At 40.8% G+C, this 16455-nt stretch overlaps 1 pseudogene across 1 annotated transcript; it reads right to left on the bottom strand.

The window, feature by feature from the left end:
• Positions 1-318: 318 nt before the first annotated feature.
• Positions 319-1329, bottom strand: LOC309823808 (protein ARK2N-like; annotated as a pseudogene). Its single transcript has one exon. The product of its transcript is annotated as a protein ARK2N-like (transcript).
• Between the last annotated feature and the right edge of the window lie 15126 nt (positions 1330-16455).

Genomic DNA, 16455 nt, shown 5'->3' on the forward strand with positions numbered 1-16455 from the left:
ATATCATTCTAAAAGGAAGGCAGTTTCCTAAGATTGAAAGTCACCAAGTAAAATGAAGTCGTCTAATAAAATTCATCATTCTCAGATTCCTACTGAGGGAAAGAAGAAATTCTTTTCTCTGCGATGTTACTTTCCTAAGTGACTTCTTTTAATTTAAAAAAAAGGGGGGGGGAAGGGAGCAATTTTCCATGAGTTTTGATTATACAAATGCCACAAACAGCTTCTGAGGCTGAAGCTATGACAATGAGCTTCCATGTCACAAAGAGGAAGAGAAGTAAGTGGAAGAGAACAGTGCAGAGGAAACACAGTGACACTGCATTACAGTAGGTATTTACGTCTGCTATCCTCATCCAATGTAAGGTCAACAACTTCTGCAGGTGACGCCCACGTCTGCTGGGGAGTCACAGCAGTCCATGACTGTGTTTGCCGGGTGCTAACATACTGCATGCCAGAGCCATGCTTCCATGAAGAGACACTCTGAGGCACACCTCCTTGAGGATGAACCCACCTTGCATGTCGTTGAACTCCCACCATCTCCACTTCACTATGTGAAGAGGCAATATTAATTTCTTCATTGAGTGGTGCATTGCCAGCAGATGTTCTGTCACTTGCTAGGAATCTTGGATCCAAACGACCTGGTATCTCTGCAGTGATCCCTGAAACCTCTTCAGCATCGTCTGATGAGCTCGTGCTTGAGTCACAAGTCAGGTCACTATCACTGGTACTACTGTCCTGCAACAGGTTATATTTCTTTCGTACGGCAGCCTCCCGTTTCTGCCTCAGTAGCCTGATTCTCTCCTTGTGCTTTTGGGTCCGATGACCTTTAACCTTGGCAACTGGGCCATTCTGTTTATCACTGGATTGCCGGGTTTTCTTGGCAGCCATGGTGGATGTTTCACTTTCAGATCAGGACCGGTGAGACTTGCGCCCAACTGTGGCACCGGAAGGATCTCCTTCTACCGCTGTTTCTGCCTGGGAGGGTTCATTCTCCTCTGCAGAAGACAGCGTATCTGAATCGGCCAGGTGACCAGTAGAGGAAGTGGAAAGCATGCAGTGGTTAGAGGAGTCTCCCTCATAAACTCAGCCAGTTGTCGGTTTGTCACCCTCCGTGGATGCTAACTGAGACTCCAAAGAGTCCCTTCTCAGTTCCATCAACAAGCAGGGCATTGAAGAAAGAACTGTAGAATCCACCACACCATCTTTCAGAAACTGAGATTCCAGTTCCACAGATCCATCTTCCTCCTTAGCTGACTCTTGTTCAGATGTTTTTGGTGGGACTTCAGACTCAATGAGTTCTTCAACTTTTCCCACTGCTTCCTCCATCTTCATTTCAGACTTGCAAGTTAAATCATGGAGCAGAGTCTAGGAAACTACGTCAAAGATGCAACGGGAAAGCAACCCCTCCTGAAGCCTTCGCGAATGAAGCTCGTGGTGTTTGAATCCTTGAGCCACTCCAGGAGGGAGTCTGCTCCCTTCTCTCCCCACCTTTTTGCAGATGCCAACAGCTCGGCTCAGGGAGATTTGGCTGTGCTCCTCTCATGCAGTGGTATCAACATCCCATTCAAGTTTCTGGATGAACCTTGCACTCCTCGCAGACAGATCGCCACCTCCAAATATTGGCTTTTTCTAATGGCTTCCTGATACTCTTTAGGGAGCTACTCTTAGGCTCTGTGTCTGGGATGGAGCTGAACTTGCCTCTTCCAGCAGCACATAAATAACCCAGGACTGACCAATTGAAGCACCACCCACTTGAGCATAATAATTACTTCCTAGAATGTGGAGCACCTCTTAAGAAATATTACTCATGGGACCATAAAATTGTGCAGCAACTCTGTACAGTTTTGACAGTTTCTTTAAACACTGAACATGCCATGACCATAGACTCAGAAATTGCACTCTTGGACATTTTCTCAGAGAAATGAAAACTTATGTTCACATAAAAACCTGTACATGAATGTTTATAGCAGTTTTATTTGTAAATAGTCCCAAACTGGAAACAACCCATAAGTTCTTCAGTGGGTCAATAAACTGTGGTACCTCCATAACGACTACTACTTAGCGATAAAAGGGGACAAACTATTGATATATGCGACAAATCAGATGATTCTCCAGGGAATTATGCTGAGTGAAAAAGCCAATCACAAAACTGTAATATTTATAGAGCATTATTGAAATGACAGAATTATAGAGATGGAAATTAATGATTTCCAGGGGTTAAGGAGGGGGTGGAGGCCGCAAGGAAATGAATGTGACTATAAAAGGGCAACTTGAGGGGTTTCTGAGGTGATAAAAATGCCCTGTATCTTAACTGCATCAGTGGTGATAACCTAGTTGTGATATTGTACTACAGTTTTGCAAGATGTTACCACTGGGGGGAACTGGGTGAAGGGTACACAGGATCTGTCTGTATTATTCCAAACAATTGTATGTGAATCTACAATTATCTCAAAATACAATGTTTAATTAAAAAAAACCTCCCCCAGGTGATTTTAACATGTAGCCAAGTTTGCAAACAACTTTCCTGGGTCTTCAGCTTGCAGATGGCAGATCGTGGGACTTCTCAGCCTCCGTAATCACATAAGCCAATTCCTTAAAATAGATGTCTTATAATGTGTGTATATACATACACATATATAATGTCATATATATATATATATATACACACACAGACACACATCTTATTGGTATTGGTTCTGCTTCTCTGGATAAGTCTGGCTAATATACTCTACTTACTACCATCTCAACTTTTTGTGCTCTCGATGTCATGTTTTTATCTTACATATATTTCAGTCTCACAAGGAATTATTTTCATTGTCTTATAAGCAAATATTCATTTATATATACTTACATGTATACTCACATATTTTATTGCTATTTATTTCTTCCTTAATTTCCACACTTCCTCGAAAGCATTAAGACAACTTTTAGCTTTTCTTTCAATGCAATCCTGCTAGTGACAAATTCTTCTAGTCTTTGCTCATTTGAAATGTCTATTTTTCCTTCATTTTTGAAGGGTATTTTTCCTGCATACGTAATTCCACGTAGGTCACTGATTTCTTTCAGCACTTTAACATGTTATTTCATTGTCTTTTGACTTGAATTGTTTGTATTGAAAAATCACCTGCTCCTTTGAAGTATACGTATCATTTTTCTCTGTCTCTTTTAAGATTTCATCTATCTTTGGACCTCAACAGTTTCACTGTTTGAGACCCAGGTGTGGATTTCTTTTATTCACAACTCTTTGGATTTGTTGCCCTCATCAAATCTGTGATTTGAGTCTTTAATCAATTTTGGGAACATCTCTGCTAATGTATCTTCAAATACTGCTTCTGCCATATTCTCTCTCTCCTCTCCATCTGGTTATCAAATGACATGTTAACCTCTTCTCCATGTTCCATATGTTTCTTACACCTTTTTTCCCTATTTTCTATCCTTTTGCTTCTGTCAAGGTTTTGGTCTGTATATTTTCTATTGATTTACCTTCCATTTCTGTAGATCTCTTTTTAGATATATCTAATCTGCTTTTAAACTCACTGATGACTTTCTACTGGTTATAGTATTTTTAAATTCTAGGTTCTTTTATAAGTTCCAGTTCTCTGGTGAAATTTTTGATCTTGTTATTTCTTTTTGGAATATATTAATCATGATCATTATAATGATCAATATATGATCTTTCCAATATTTGGGTTATCGGTGGGCTTGCATCTACTGTCTTTGTTCTCCTAGTTTTCAAATACATTGTCCTGTGTCCTGTGTCTTTGCCTGCCTAGTAATTTTTTTATTGCATGCTGGGCATTGTGTGTGAAAAACCGTAGAGACTGTGAATGATATTATCTTACTTCAGTGAAGATTTACTTTTCTTCTGGCGGGCAGGTAGGGTAAGGGGGTGGAGGTGTCATCTTAATCCAATCAGGGACTGAGAGGATTCAAGACTGTTTTCAGTTTTGGTGAGGGTTGATCTGTTTCCGCTTTGCCCCTACTTCCAGGGCATAACCCATCCTAGGCATGTCCTGAATGTTCAGTGTCCTTGTCTTTTGGAGGAGACCCCTGGCTCCATGCCACTCCCACAGATGCCCAGACCCTTCAGGGTGTGGCCCTTCACCTGGGCCTGTCCTCTCTGACCATTTTGTTTTCTGGACTTCAATGCCCTTGTCAGAACTATTTGTTTCAGCCCATCCTTCATGAGAAGCTCTCTCTTGGGTAGTTAAGTTAGTTTACTTTGAAAAACTAATATTTCAGTGGCTGAATGTAGTTTATTTTTAAAATATCTATATTTTACTAGAGATATTTGAACTTCTAACCAAAAAAGACCTATCTTCTGCCTCTCCTTTGCTGTGGGATGCTGGGCAAATCACTGTACTATGGGATTGAAAAAAGGGCTAGGTTTTCTCTAGCTCAGGCATTTTATAGCTCCCTGACCCTAATGGTACACACCAAAGGACAGTTTTGTTGTGATAACTAAGATTGGACAGAGCATAAAAGGGTTAGCATCAGCAAACAGATTCATATTTTTTCAAAGGATTTTTAAAAATTCTATAAATGTTTATCATCTGATAGTTATGAGCACAACTGAAAGTAGAGAGTGAGAGGAGCTTGACCCAATCATACCTGCTATAGAGGATTAGGTTCTGAAGTCTAAGGCAAAAAATGACTTGTAGGTTGGTAAGTTGTAAAAAAAAAAAAAAAAGAAGAAAAGAAAAAAATCCTTGAAAAACTCTTAAGTGGCCCACAAAGTAGAATAAACATATTCATTTCTCAAGCCACACAGAGGACTGACATTCCAACTCTCCATACGTCCAAAAAAAAGTCAGTTTTCCCTTCAACACTGAAAGTATTTCTTCAGTTGACAAAGTATTTGGTTTCTATTTAGAGATCACACCTTATTCTTTAATGTTTATTTAAACACTAAAATCACATTGGTGCTGCAAGAAGCAAATGGGAACTGAGATCTGCTAGGAAAGAGTAGATCACATCTTCCAGTGCATATTTTTGGGGCGAGTGGACATCAGGTCATAAAGGAGGCATGACTGTGACAATTACCAACAGCATTCCCTCCCACCCCACCTGTGTACAATTACGTTCCCATGAGTTAAACATTCATGGTATGTGATTTTATTATAACAGATTATGGGAGAAGTTAGGAAAATATTTGAGGTTAAGGGACAAATAAGGGTCCACAAATTAAATTAGCCAGGGCACAGAGGTTACTAGCTATGCCACTATTTGCTCAAGAGATGGGGGGAAACCTTAGAGTCACATAATAAGGCTATGAAGAGTTGAAAAAGAAGTAACATATTTTGTGCACCTGTTAGTATGACATATCTTAAATATGCAATCACACTTACATTCCTTTAACAATGAAAAGGTTTTTACTAACAAGGACATCGAGGATCTACGAGGGAACCCCGCTCATCTATGTGGACCTATTCTCTTAGCCTAAGACGACCCAGCTACAAAGCACACATCTCCCATATGCTGAAAAGCTGTTAAATGTCTTAAATTTAGGGATCCCGATTATTATGAGCTCTCCATGGAGCTTTGCCCTCCACTTGGGCTTAAAGGAACACATTAATTAATGAAATATGCAATAATAATGGAAGCATTACTTGCTGGCTGTGAAGATTTATGTATACATAAAACCATGATCCAGACATCATTTTTGTGAAAAGTTCTTTACTTAAGGAAATGAGAGAGTAACCCATCACCTTTATTACACTTCAGGCAAGGGCAGGTGTAATTAAATTGGAAATATGCTCTTGATTGATTTCTAAGCAGCTCTGTCAAAGGGAGCTGTGATTCTGAACACTGATCAACAGTCATACAATCAGTAGAGCAATGAAGCAGGGACATGAGCCACCAGGAAGAGACCATCCTGCAAGGGATGATAACCGCTTCTCACTGAATCAGTGGAGGGGAATTCAGACACGTAATTATTAACAAGATCGTATCTGAAGGTGCCTGTGCTGTTTACACAGTGAATGCTTAAATGGAAGTAATTACACTTCATTGGAAGGCATCGACTGTCACTTCACTAGCCTTCGCCCTGGCCCACCTGGACAGATGTGCTTACGCCTTGCTTAGCTTCATCTAAATTAGACTCCATTGTAGGAAACAAGATTTGAAAGCAGCAACGAGAAACAGAAGCAGCTACATTTTGTTATTGACGGGAAATATTAGCACAAATAAAATATAAAAATGTATATCCAGTGACTAATCTCTTGTAGGAACATTTCCATGGATAAACTTCCCACATTCTTTCTTTTAAACAGAGACTTCAGCATCTTTCCCAGGAATCTTTTCCTGGGGGATTATGGTTGCTGAATCTATTTCCATATCATCATTTCGCAATAAGAAAGGTCTAAAGAAAGACTTTGAAGGATCACTACAAACCCACCAGGAGCGTTAGGTGGCCTGTATTCGTAGCACTTAATATGGTCGAATGATCATTAAAGTAATGAACTTAAAGCACATGACAGAGGTAAAGGTGTTAAGGAGAAACACACTCCTCTCATTACTTCCTCTTTAATTTTTCATTTACTCATTCTGTTGACCAAAGGTTGGCATGGTTACACTCAATCATACCATGATTGCATTACACACACACAAAATGTGAATGATACTCTACCACACCCATCTTTTGGGCTCCTACCTTCCCTCTAAACATATATAATAGACTTTTTACTTCAATTAAATTCCAATTTATAAAAGTTTGCTCTAACACGTCCCACTTGAAGTGCAGACATAACTGGGGAAGAAAACTTCACACTAGGATGTGGTCAGTTTGGCTCACTCACAGGCCAGCTTCACCTCACTCAAGATTTAGATCCCCACCTCTGCATGATGACAAGTCATGCTACGCACCACGCACTGCAGTAACTGTTATACATAGAATGTCTCAGATCTACTGTCCCTGTGTGCTGGATTAGGATTGAAGACAAAAATAAAAGCCACACAATGTGCCTTCTGATACCCCTTGAAGGGAAAAGACAAAGGTCCCCTCTTTGTGCTGTGCTGGAGGTAAGTGCAGAGACAGAGGCACACAGTGTGCTGTGGATCCTTCCCCAGCGGTGGGAAGGGAGGGGGTGAGCAGAGACTGAAGGAGAGCCAACCTTGCCTGAGAGCATTTTCTCTCTTTTTTCTTTCTCTGTTTCTCCCAAGTCAACCAATCCTTCTTTCTCTCACTTTCTTTTTTCCTTTCTTCTCCATTTTCATCCACCTCTTCTTTTACTTTCTTTGGTCTCTTCTTATCATCTTTCCTTTCCTCCCCTGCTTAGACCTTGGTTTTACTACCTGCCCCCACGACTCAAATAGACAATGCTGAACGAGGTTGCGTTTCTGGTTATTCCTACAAAATACCATGCCTTGTCATGTCTATGGGCTCCTGCACAGATGTCGCCAAGCACACCACATGTTCTGAAAATGCTAAAATGTGATCACACTGGGATGCTCACCAACTAAACATCAATCCAATCAATCCCCAGTCTGAGGTTTAGTAAGAAATGAAATATGAGGAAGGGAAAAGAAGTTCACTTAAATCTGAACTATTCACCACTGAGGAATATAAGCAAAGTCTTATATAGGACATTAGTGAGATTTGGGGAGAGGAAAGGACAAAACAGGCTTTTGTGGATTTAAAGAGTTTTAGTAAGCATCAAGACTCTTGGTTTGAGACCAATATAAACCGACTGCCTTTTAGCCTGACCTTTGGCAGTGCTCATGTTATTGGCATGCTGGTGGAATAATTTATCGTGCAAAGACGGCTTTCACATCATCAAAATTAAACACATTTGTGCTTTAAAGGACGTCATCTGGAAAGTGACCAAACAACCCACAGAATGGGAGAAACAACTTGGTAAGCCATATGATAAGCCATATATGGTAAGCCATATAATTAATAAGGGACTTGTACCTAGAATATATAAAGTTGTGTGTAAAATATATACAATTCAACAATAAAAAGACAAAGAAGCCAATTTTAAAAATGAGCAAAGGACCTTAACAGACATTTCTCCAAAGAATACATACAAATGGCCAATACGCACATGAAAAGATGTTTAACATCACTAGCCATCAGGGAAATGCAAATCAAACCCCACAATGAGATATTACTTTACACACACCAGTACAGCAATAGTCAAATAGGCAGATAATGACAAGTGTTGGCTAGAAGGTGGAGAAACTGGAACTCTCATGCACTGCTGGAGGGCATGTGAAGTGGTGGACCCACCTGAGAAAACAGTCTAGTAGTTCCTCAAAATATCAAACATAAAATTACAAAATGACCCAGCAACTGTACTCCTAAGTATATGCCCAAGAGAAGTAAAACCATGCGTCCACACAAAAACTTGTACACAAATGTTCATAGCAGACATAATCTTTATGATAGCTAAAAAGTAGAAAGTACCCAAAAGTTCATTACCCAAAGGATGGATTTTAAAATGTGGTATATACATACGATAAAATATTATTCTGCAATAAAAAGAAATGAACATGCTGCAACATGGAAGAACTTTGAAAACATTATGCTAAGGGAAACAAGCCAGTCACAAAGGACCACATAGTGTACGACTCCATTTATATGAAATGTACACATAAGGCAAATTTATAGACACAGAAAGTAGATTTGTGGTGGCCTAGAGCTGGGGCATGGGGGTGGTTGGGAAGTGACTGATAATGAGTACAGGGAATCTTTTCTTCATGATAAAAATGTTCTAAAATTGATTGTGGTGGTGGTCTCACAACTCTGTGAATTTGTATACTTTAAATAGGTGATGTAAAGTATGTGGATTATGTCTCAATAAAGTTTAAAAAAACATAAAAGGCTTCCTGGGCATTACAGAACTGGCTCCACAGCCAACCGCCACCCCCCCCCCCCCAGCTCTAAACGCTACTCGTACATCTTCTGTCATTGTGACAAACCACAAAATCCCCACAGAAATGTCTAAATTTCCCCTGACGGGGGAAACGTAACGTCCCAACCTATTGAGAACCATTGGAAAAGAATAATGCTGGAGGAAGCAATTGAGCATTCACTCTGGAGATTTCCAATGCTCTTGACAACAGATACTCATGCAATCTAAATCTTCTTAAACAACCCAAGTGTTCTCTGTCTTTTTGTTAACCTACATCAGATTCAAAAAACAGGAAAAATCAGAGCAACTTTCTTTTACGATGTTCCTTTCAAAATGCATTGGCACTGTGCCATTGAAAACAATCTCTCTTTTCCTTCTTTGTAGGAAAATACACCAGGACAAGGGTTGTTGAAGAAGGCATGAAAGTGATTGCTTGTGCTTCTTTGTTCTCTTGAGGACCATTCCTGGCTGTAGCTGGGAGACAGTCTCATGAATGCCTAAGCCAGGAGGGATGTTAGTGATCTGAGCCCAAGTCACTCATTTGCAGATGAGGACAATGTACTCAGAGAGGTTCAATGAGTTGGCCAAAATCACACAGCTATTAGGGCAGAAATGGGGGAAGAACCTAGCTACTACTTTAATACTCTATCATCATGATCTAGGGCTAGATCTGGATGGTTCGACCTTCGACACAGAGGCCTTGTGGCACAAAGCTGGAGGGCAGGATGTGCAGTCTGAGGGAGTACAGGATTATCCTACAGCCTGGTCAATTCGCCCCCTATATGTCCATTCATCAGCTCGAGATCTCCAGGAATGGCCCATCGATCACTGGGTACCTGAACGACTCAAGAAGACTCTGTAGCCTGCTTCTGCCCAAGATGTGAGTTTGGGGACACACGTCCATCTCTGGGTTCAGGGTAAGCCCAATGAACCCCATCACCCATGTTTTCACCAAGAATAGCACTAATGCATGTAAGGAAGGGAGACTACCTAGCAACAAAGAGGTGTACACTCAGAGCAGCACTGCCTGCAGTGAGCCTCCGAGAGCTTCATGGTCAAGTCCCCCTCTCTTTGGTATTTCCCAGAAAGGATTCCACCCTCATAGTTCCATTGTCACCTTGGCTACCACTGCATAGCAGGGCAAGCAGGACTGCTTTTTTTTCCAGCCCTCAGGAGCGACATTACACTTCTCTTTGGGGACTCTCAAGTGACAGGACAATCTGAAAATACTTCTTTGCAAACTTCACAGGTGAGAGTCTACAGAAAGGCATGTCAGTAAGTGCCTGGGGATATTGTACTTTGGAAGTTTTTTAGGTGCCCTCTGGACTTAGAGCGAGTGGATTTCACGAACATTTGACAGACAGATCGTCAAGCCAAGATGGAGGGTCAAGTTTAAATTCGGAGCTTGCCATCTGATTTTTTAAAGGCATTTTCACAGCAACAAAAGTTTTCCTTTTGCTAAAACAATTAGATACAGGAATTAAATGTTTCAATCCAATTCACATATCAAATTTAGCCCTAATTCCAGCTCTTCATCAGAAGGAACCATCTTCAGCCTGTAAATACATTTTATTTCAGGTCCTTTGGTCCAGGCACCCACGAGGGTATTGACAGTAACCCTGATTATAAAAAGAGCAAGTGATCGCGCACCAGCTAAATTCCCACACAGCTGTGGCAGACTGTGATTTATCTGGTGACCAACAGATGCTTCTGAATTTAAGACCCATATCTCTTAAATAGAGGCTTGAAAGGTCATGAAATATTTTGGTGCCTCCAAATTGGCATTTATTGACACTTCTTCCACACAGAGGAGACATTATAAATGAAGAAATATTTTATTACTAGTTAGAGCTTTGGACCCAAACTGGACCCACACTTTATGTAGCCTAGACCAATGGTTCTCTAACTTTTTGGTCTCCAGACTTCTTTATATTTTTTTAAAATGACTCATGGCTCCACAAAGCTTTTGTTTATGTGAGCTACTTTCCAGGATATTTACCAAACTAGAAACTGAGACTGAGAAAATTCTAAAATACTTATTAATTCATTTTCGAAAGAATAACAATAAACCTATCACATATAAACATATATAACATATTTTTAGGAAATATGACTATAGTTTCTCAAACAAAGACAACTAGTGGCATTATTTTACATTCTCGCAAATCTCTTTAATATCTGTCAAGAAGACAGCTGGCTTCTCGTTATCTACTTTTGCATTCAATTGCGACTTCTGTTGCAATACATTGTTTTAGTTAAACTGTATGAAAAACATTCTCACCTCAAACAGATGTTTACCTGGAAATGGGAGGAGTATTTTAATGGTCTTTTCAGATAATTGTGGATATCCTTCTTAATACTACACAAAAATTCAACAAATGGTAGTTTCCTAAAGCAAAGTAAGATCTTGAAATTTTGTTAATACACATTTTCTTCATTGACATGATTTAAAATCCACGGATTTCTCTTACATTGCCAATGGATCTTTTCCTCGTGCATGATTTTGTAACATCATGAAATGGTCATCTGGAAAAAACTGGTTCACTATTGTCTGCATATCTTCCAAATGTTGACATGTTTCAATATTACAGTACCAAAAACTCACACTTATCAATATCACCACTTATCTCATTATAAATGCCTGTAAGGTTGAAGACTGTCCAGCTAACAAGTTGAAGGCAAGTTTTTCAAAATTCTAATTTCCTAATGTCTAATATGTTTTAAGGGTTTGAAGTTTAATCATAGGCCAAAAATCCACTCAGTCGTTTTCCTTGAAGTGACCTGAATGACTCATTTTCAAGAAAATGCCTGTAAATACCCAAATCTGGGTAATCATAGTTTGTCTGTCAGTCAGTCTTTCAAGTATAAATGATGTCCCATGAAATAAAGCAGTCAGTTCATTATGCAAAGATCTGCCCAAGTGCCTTTCCTCAATACAATCATCATACTTCAGTATTCAGCAGAAGTGCTTTATATGTATTTCCCATTTCACCACACAGAATATGAAAAAGCCGTATATTCGAGTCAATTTTTAATAAAATTCGTAATTTTGGCTGCTTCATCAAGGACATTCTTAATTAAAACTGGCTTTTCTTTTTCCTAGAGTATATGTTGTAGAGAATCCATATCTGTGAGTACAGTTTGGTGCCACTGTTTCAATTTGTGTTAAAGCCCCAGAATTTTACCCCCCACTATTTTTGTAACGTCTGTGCAAATGTCAACACAGTGGAAAAGATAAAAAATATCTTGGTATTAAAATGAAAATAGTTTTGATCGGACAGAACCCCCTGAAATGATTTGGGGATGACCGGTGTTCTGTGGACCCCACTTTGAAAACCACTGACATTTTAAAGGCAGATCTAAGGGCTTCCCAATGACCCTCCTAACTTTTGTCCCACCTTGGTTCCCAAGTGGTTTAAATGGAGAAAGTGAAATGTTTCCTCCATGACGAAAAATGTCCCTGACTGTCCTATTACTTAACCATATGAAACAAATTTCAATAAAAGAAATAGCAATCCAAATGGGCAAAGAAATTCTAAAAGCCAAGAAAAAAGGTCATATGGAAGAAAGAACATTTAACCTCTTGGCTTCTCTCATGGAATACCCACCCAGGAGCATGGTGTCCCCAGACTCCTGACTGGTACAACCAAATCCTCCTGGGAGTGGAGTGAATTAGACAGCCCCCAAGGTCAACCAATGGTGCTAACTTTACCGTTCAGTGAGTGATCAGCAAAGTTTCAGAAAATCTCTGCACATAAATGAGGCTATTTTCAATGTTTTTCCTTTGTCCTAAGACCAATATCTCAAGATAGTTTTCAAATGTCTCTTCAATGCTTTCCCCAGAAGTTGTTTTCATATTTGATTTTCCAAAGTAATCTTTGGGTTTTAAAATTATATTATGTATTTTTAAAACATACTTAGACGTTTAGAAAACAATGTAAAGAACCTCCATATAAATTTTACTTGGATTGACAATTATTAAGATTTTTGCCACACTTGGTTCATCTATTACTTTTTCTTTCTTTCTTTCTTTCTTTTTGCCACCCTGCACAGGTGACTTGAACCTCTTGTTGAGGTTGTTTCTTTTTATTCACTGAGATGAGGGAGATTGAGAAAAACTGGGATTTTAGGACGATGGAGAGGGAACTGAACATTTGATTTCGCAGTAGGTTACGTTTGAGGTGCATGTTTGAGATGTACAAGAGGAGATAAAAACCCAATGGGATCTGCGACCCTCCTGGAGTCTCTCTGAAATGCTCTGTGAATTCAATGGGGTCTGTTCACTCTATCTCAAGGGAATGTGAAGGATTCCCGGCTCTGTATGAGCTCAGGAAAGTATTCTCCTTACAGCTCTTTGGCACGAGAGCTGCAGCCGAGGCTGCCAAGGAGCATGGCACACCGGATTTAAGGAGCAGAGCCTGAGGGCCAGGGAACGTAGCCCCCTCCTTCAAAATTGTTCAGCTCCGCGGGCCCCTGCACTCTGGCCTGTGATAGGAAGGGCAGCCCTTCCTTACCCATGCTCTCTGAAATGACCCAATGTTATTCTTCCGTTGTCGCAGCCAACAGGCTTCCATCAGGATGGCTGACTATACTCAGCAAACAGCGGTTTGGCCTCACCCTTCTCTCTGGAACACATTTTACTTCTTTCAGTATGGCTGGGCTAACACTTTTCCGAACTTTTAAGTTCTGCTTCCTTTTCGATTCACAATTGCACCTTTTTTTTTTTATTTTGTAAAATAAATTTATTTATTTATTTATTTTTGGCTGCGTTGGGTCTTCATTGCCACGCGCGCTCTTTCTCTAGTTGCGGCGAGCGGGGGCTACTCTTCGTTGCGGTGCGCGGGCTTCTCATGGCGGTGGCTTCTCTTGTTGCGGAGCACGGGCTCTAGGCGCGCCGGCTTCAGTAGTTTTGGCATGCGGGCTCAGTAGTTGTGGCGTGTGGGCTCAGTAGTTGTGGCTCACGGGCTCAAGAGCGCAGGCTCAGGAATTGTGGCGCGCTGGCTTAGTTGCTCCACATCATGTGGGATCTTCCCGGACCAGGGATAGAACCCGTGTCTCCTGCATGGGCTGGCGGATTCTTAACCACTGAGCCACCAGGGAAGCCCCACAATTGCACCTTGAAATCATTTCTCTCATCTGGCCTTTTACCATAAGTATTCAAGAGAAAACAGACCTCTCCTTTAACACTTGTGCTTAGAAATTTCCTCAGTGTCATTGCTCACAGGTTCTCCCACAAAACACTCAGATGGGAGCACAATTCAGCCAAGTTCCTTGCCACTTTGTACCAAAGATCGCCTTTCTCTAGTTTCCAGTAATACGCTCCTCATTTCCATCTGAGCCCTCATCAGAACGACCTTTACTATCCATATTTCTACCAACATTCTGTTCACTACCGCTCAGTCATACTCTGAGAAGACTGAGGCTTTCTCTGAAGCTCAGGGAGAGCTCTGTCCTCTCCTTCCAAACACTCAAGAGACTCACCCTTTACAGTTAATTCATGGCAATGGAGGCTTTTCCCAACATGCGCCCCTGGACTCTTCTAGCCTCTCCCCATCACCCAGTTCCAAAGTCACTTCCACATTTTTAGGTATTTATTGCAGCAACATCCCACTCTTGGCACCAATTTTTTTTGTCTTAGTCCATTCAGACTGCTATAATAAAATACCACAGGCTGAGTGCCTTATCAAAAACGGAAATTTATTTCTCACAGTTCTGGAGGCTGGAAGTCCACGACCAGGGTGCCAGCCAGCATGGTCAGATTCTGGTGAGAGTCCACTTCCGGGCTGCAGACTGCTGACTAGACTTCTTGCTGTGTCCTCAGCAAGGAGGAAGGGGTGAGCTAGCTCTCTGAGGCCTCATTTATAAGAGTACTAATCCCATTTATGAGATGTCTGCCCCCATGTCCTAATCACCTGGGAAGGTCTAACCCCCTAATACCTTGGCATTAGATTTTCGACATATAAATTTGGGGGGGGGGTACACAAACATTCAGAGCATTGTTTTATCTTCTGCCATTACTCTATCCCCACCCCGTATCCTCAGATTCCATCATTTTTTACTGCCAGTGCTAAGAAATGGAAAAAGTAAGTAGGCAATGGGAGAAGTGACATTTACTGAGTGCCTGCCTATATGAGACACTTGGCTGCTTCATTACATACGTTATCACATTTGATTCTCAAAGTAACCCATTTGGTGGGGTTTGTTACCCACATTTCAGAGATAAGAAAATGAAGCCTCCAAGGTACCCGTCTCCCCAGTCTGGCACAACTTGTAAGAATAGAAAAAGTTTATTAAGCCTGGATATATTTAAATCCAGAGTCAAGAAGAGGCTACACTATTTGCAAAAGAACCCCTTTCAATGGATGCAGCATAGAGTTACTCAAAGGAAAGGAGTCAGGGAACCTTCTGTTTGGAGTCCTGATACAGGTTTCAACAAAGCGCATCCCCCCTTGTGTGCCCAGGGCTATTGCCCTTTTTATGCTAGTGGGAGTTTAGACATGCACAACACTTGCAAAAAAGGCAAGAGACACAGGGACGTGCACACAATAAAATGTTAGTGAGGATGACTCCTTGGGGAGACAAAGGACGTATGAGGAAATGTTCAGTGTTTTTGCATTTTTGTGGGTTTTTTTATGGGTTATGTTTTATGATCAATCACAAATGATTATTCACAGGGGAAATGGTGTCTCTCTGAAAAACTGCTAGAAACATACTGATCTTAAAACGATGAGAAAAATTCAATAAGATGAAAAACAAATGGTGAGTAGAGGCAAAAGCGCTTCAATCCTTTGTCCTTTCACAAGGACATGGTAATGATTCGGTACTAAGTTACAAATGACTTATCGCTAATGGTGTTGGCTATGTCTTGATGTTGGAATCCCACTGAAACTTATGGATAAATCTAAAAAAATTGATACAAATAAATTTATTTACAAAACAGACACTGACTCAAAGACTTCAAAAACAAATTTATGGTTACCAAAGGGAAGGGGGGTAGGGATAAATTAGGAGTTTGGGATTAACATATACACACTACTATTATAAAATAGATAATAACAAGGACCTACTGTGTAGCACAGGGAACTCTACTCATATTCCATAATAACCTAGATGGGAAAAGAATCTGAAAAAGAATGGATATATGTATATGTATAACTGAATCACTTTGCCGTACACCTGAAACTAATACACCATTGTAAGTCAACTATACTCCAATATAAAATAAAAATTAAATTAAAAATTAAGGGGGCTTCCCTGGTGGCGCAGTGGTTGAGAGTCCGCCTGCCGATGCATGGGACACGGGTTCGTGCCCCGGTCCGGGAAGATCCCACATGCCGCGGAGTGGCTGGGCCCGTGAGTCATGGCCACTGAGCCTGCGCGTCTGGAGTCTGTGCTCCGCAACGGGAGAGGCCACAACAGTAAGAGGTCCGCGTACCGCAAAAAAAAAAAAAAAAATTAAGGGACTTCCCTGGTGGCACAGTGGTTAAAAATCCACCTGCCAATGCAGGGGACACGGGTTCGAGCCCTGCTCCAGGAAGATCCCACATGCCGCAAAGCAACTAAGCCCGTCTGCCACAACTACTGAGCCTATGCTCTAGAGCCC

This window comes from Grampus griseus (assembly GCF_964374135.1).
Source record: "Grampus griseus genome assembly, chromosome: 6".
Lineage (NCBI taxonomy): Eukaryota > Metazoa > Chordata > Mammalia > Artiodactyla > Delphinidae > Grampus > Grampus griseus.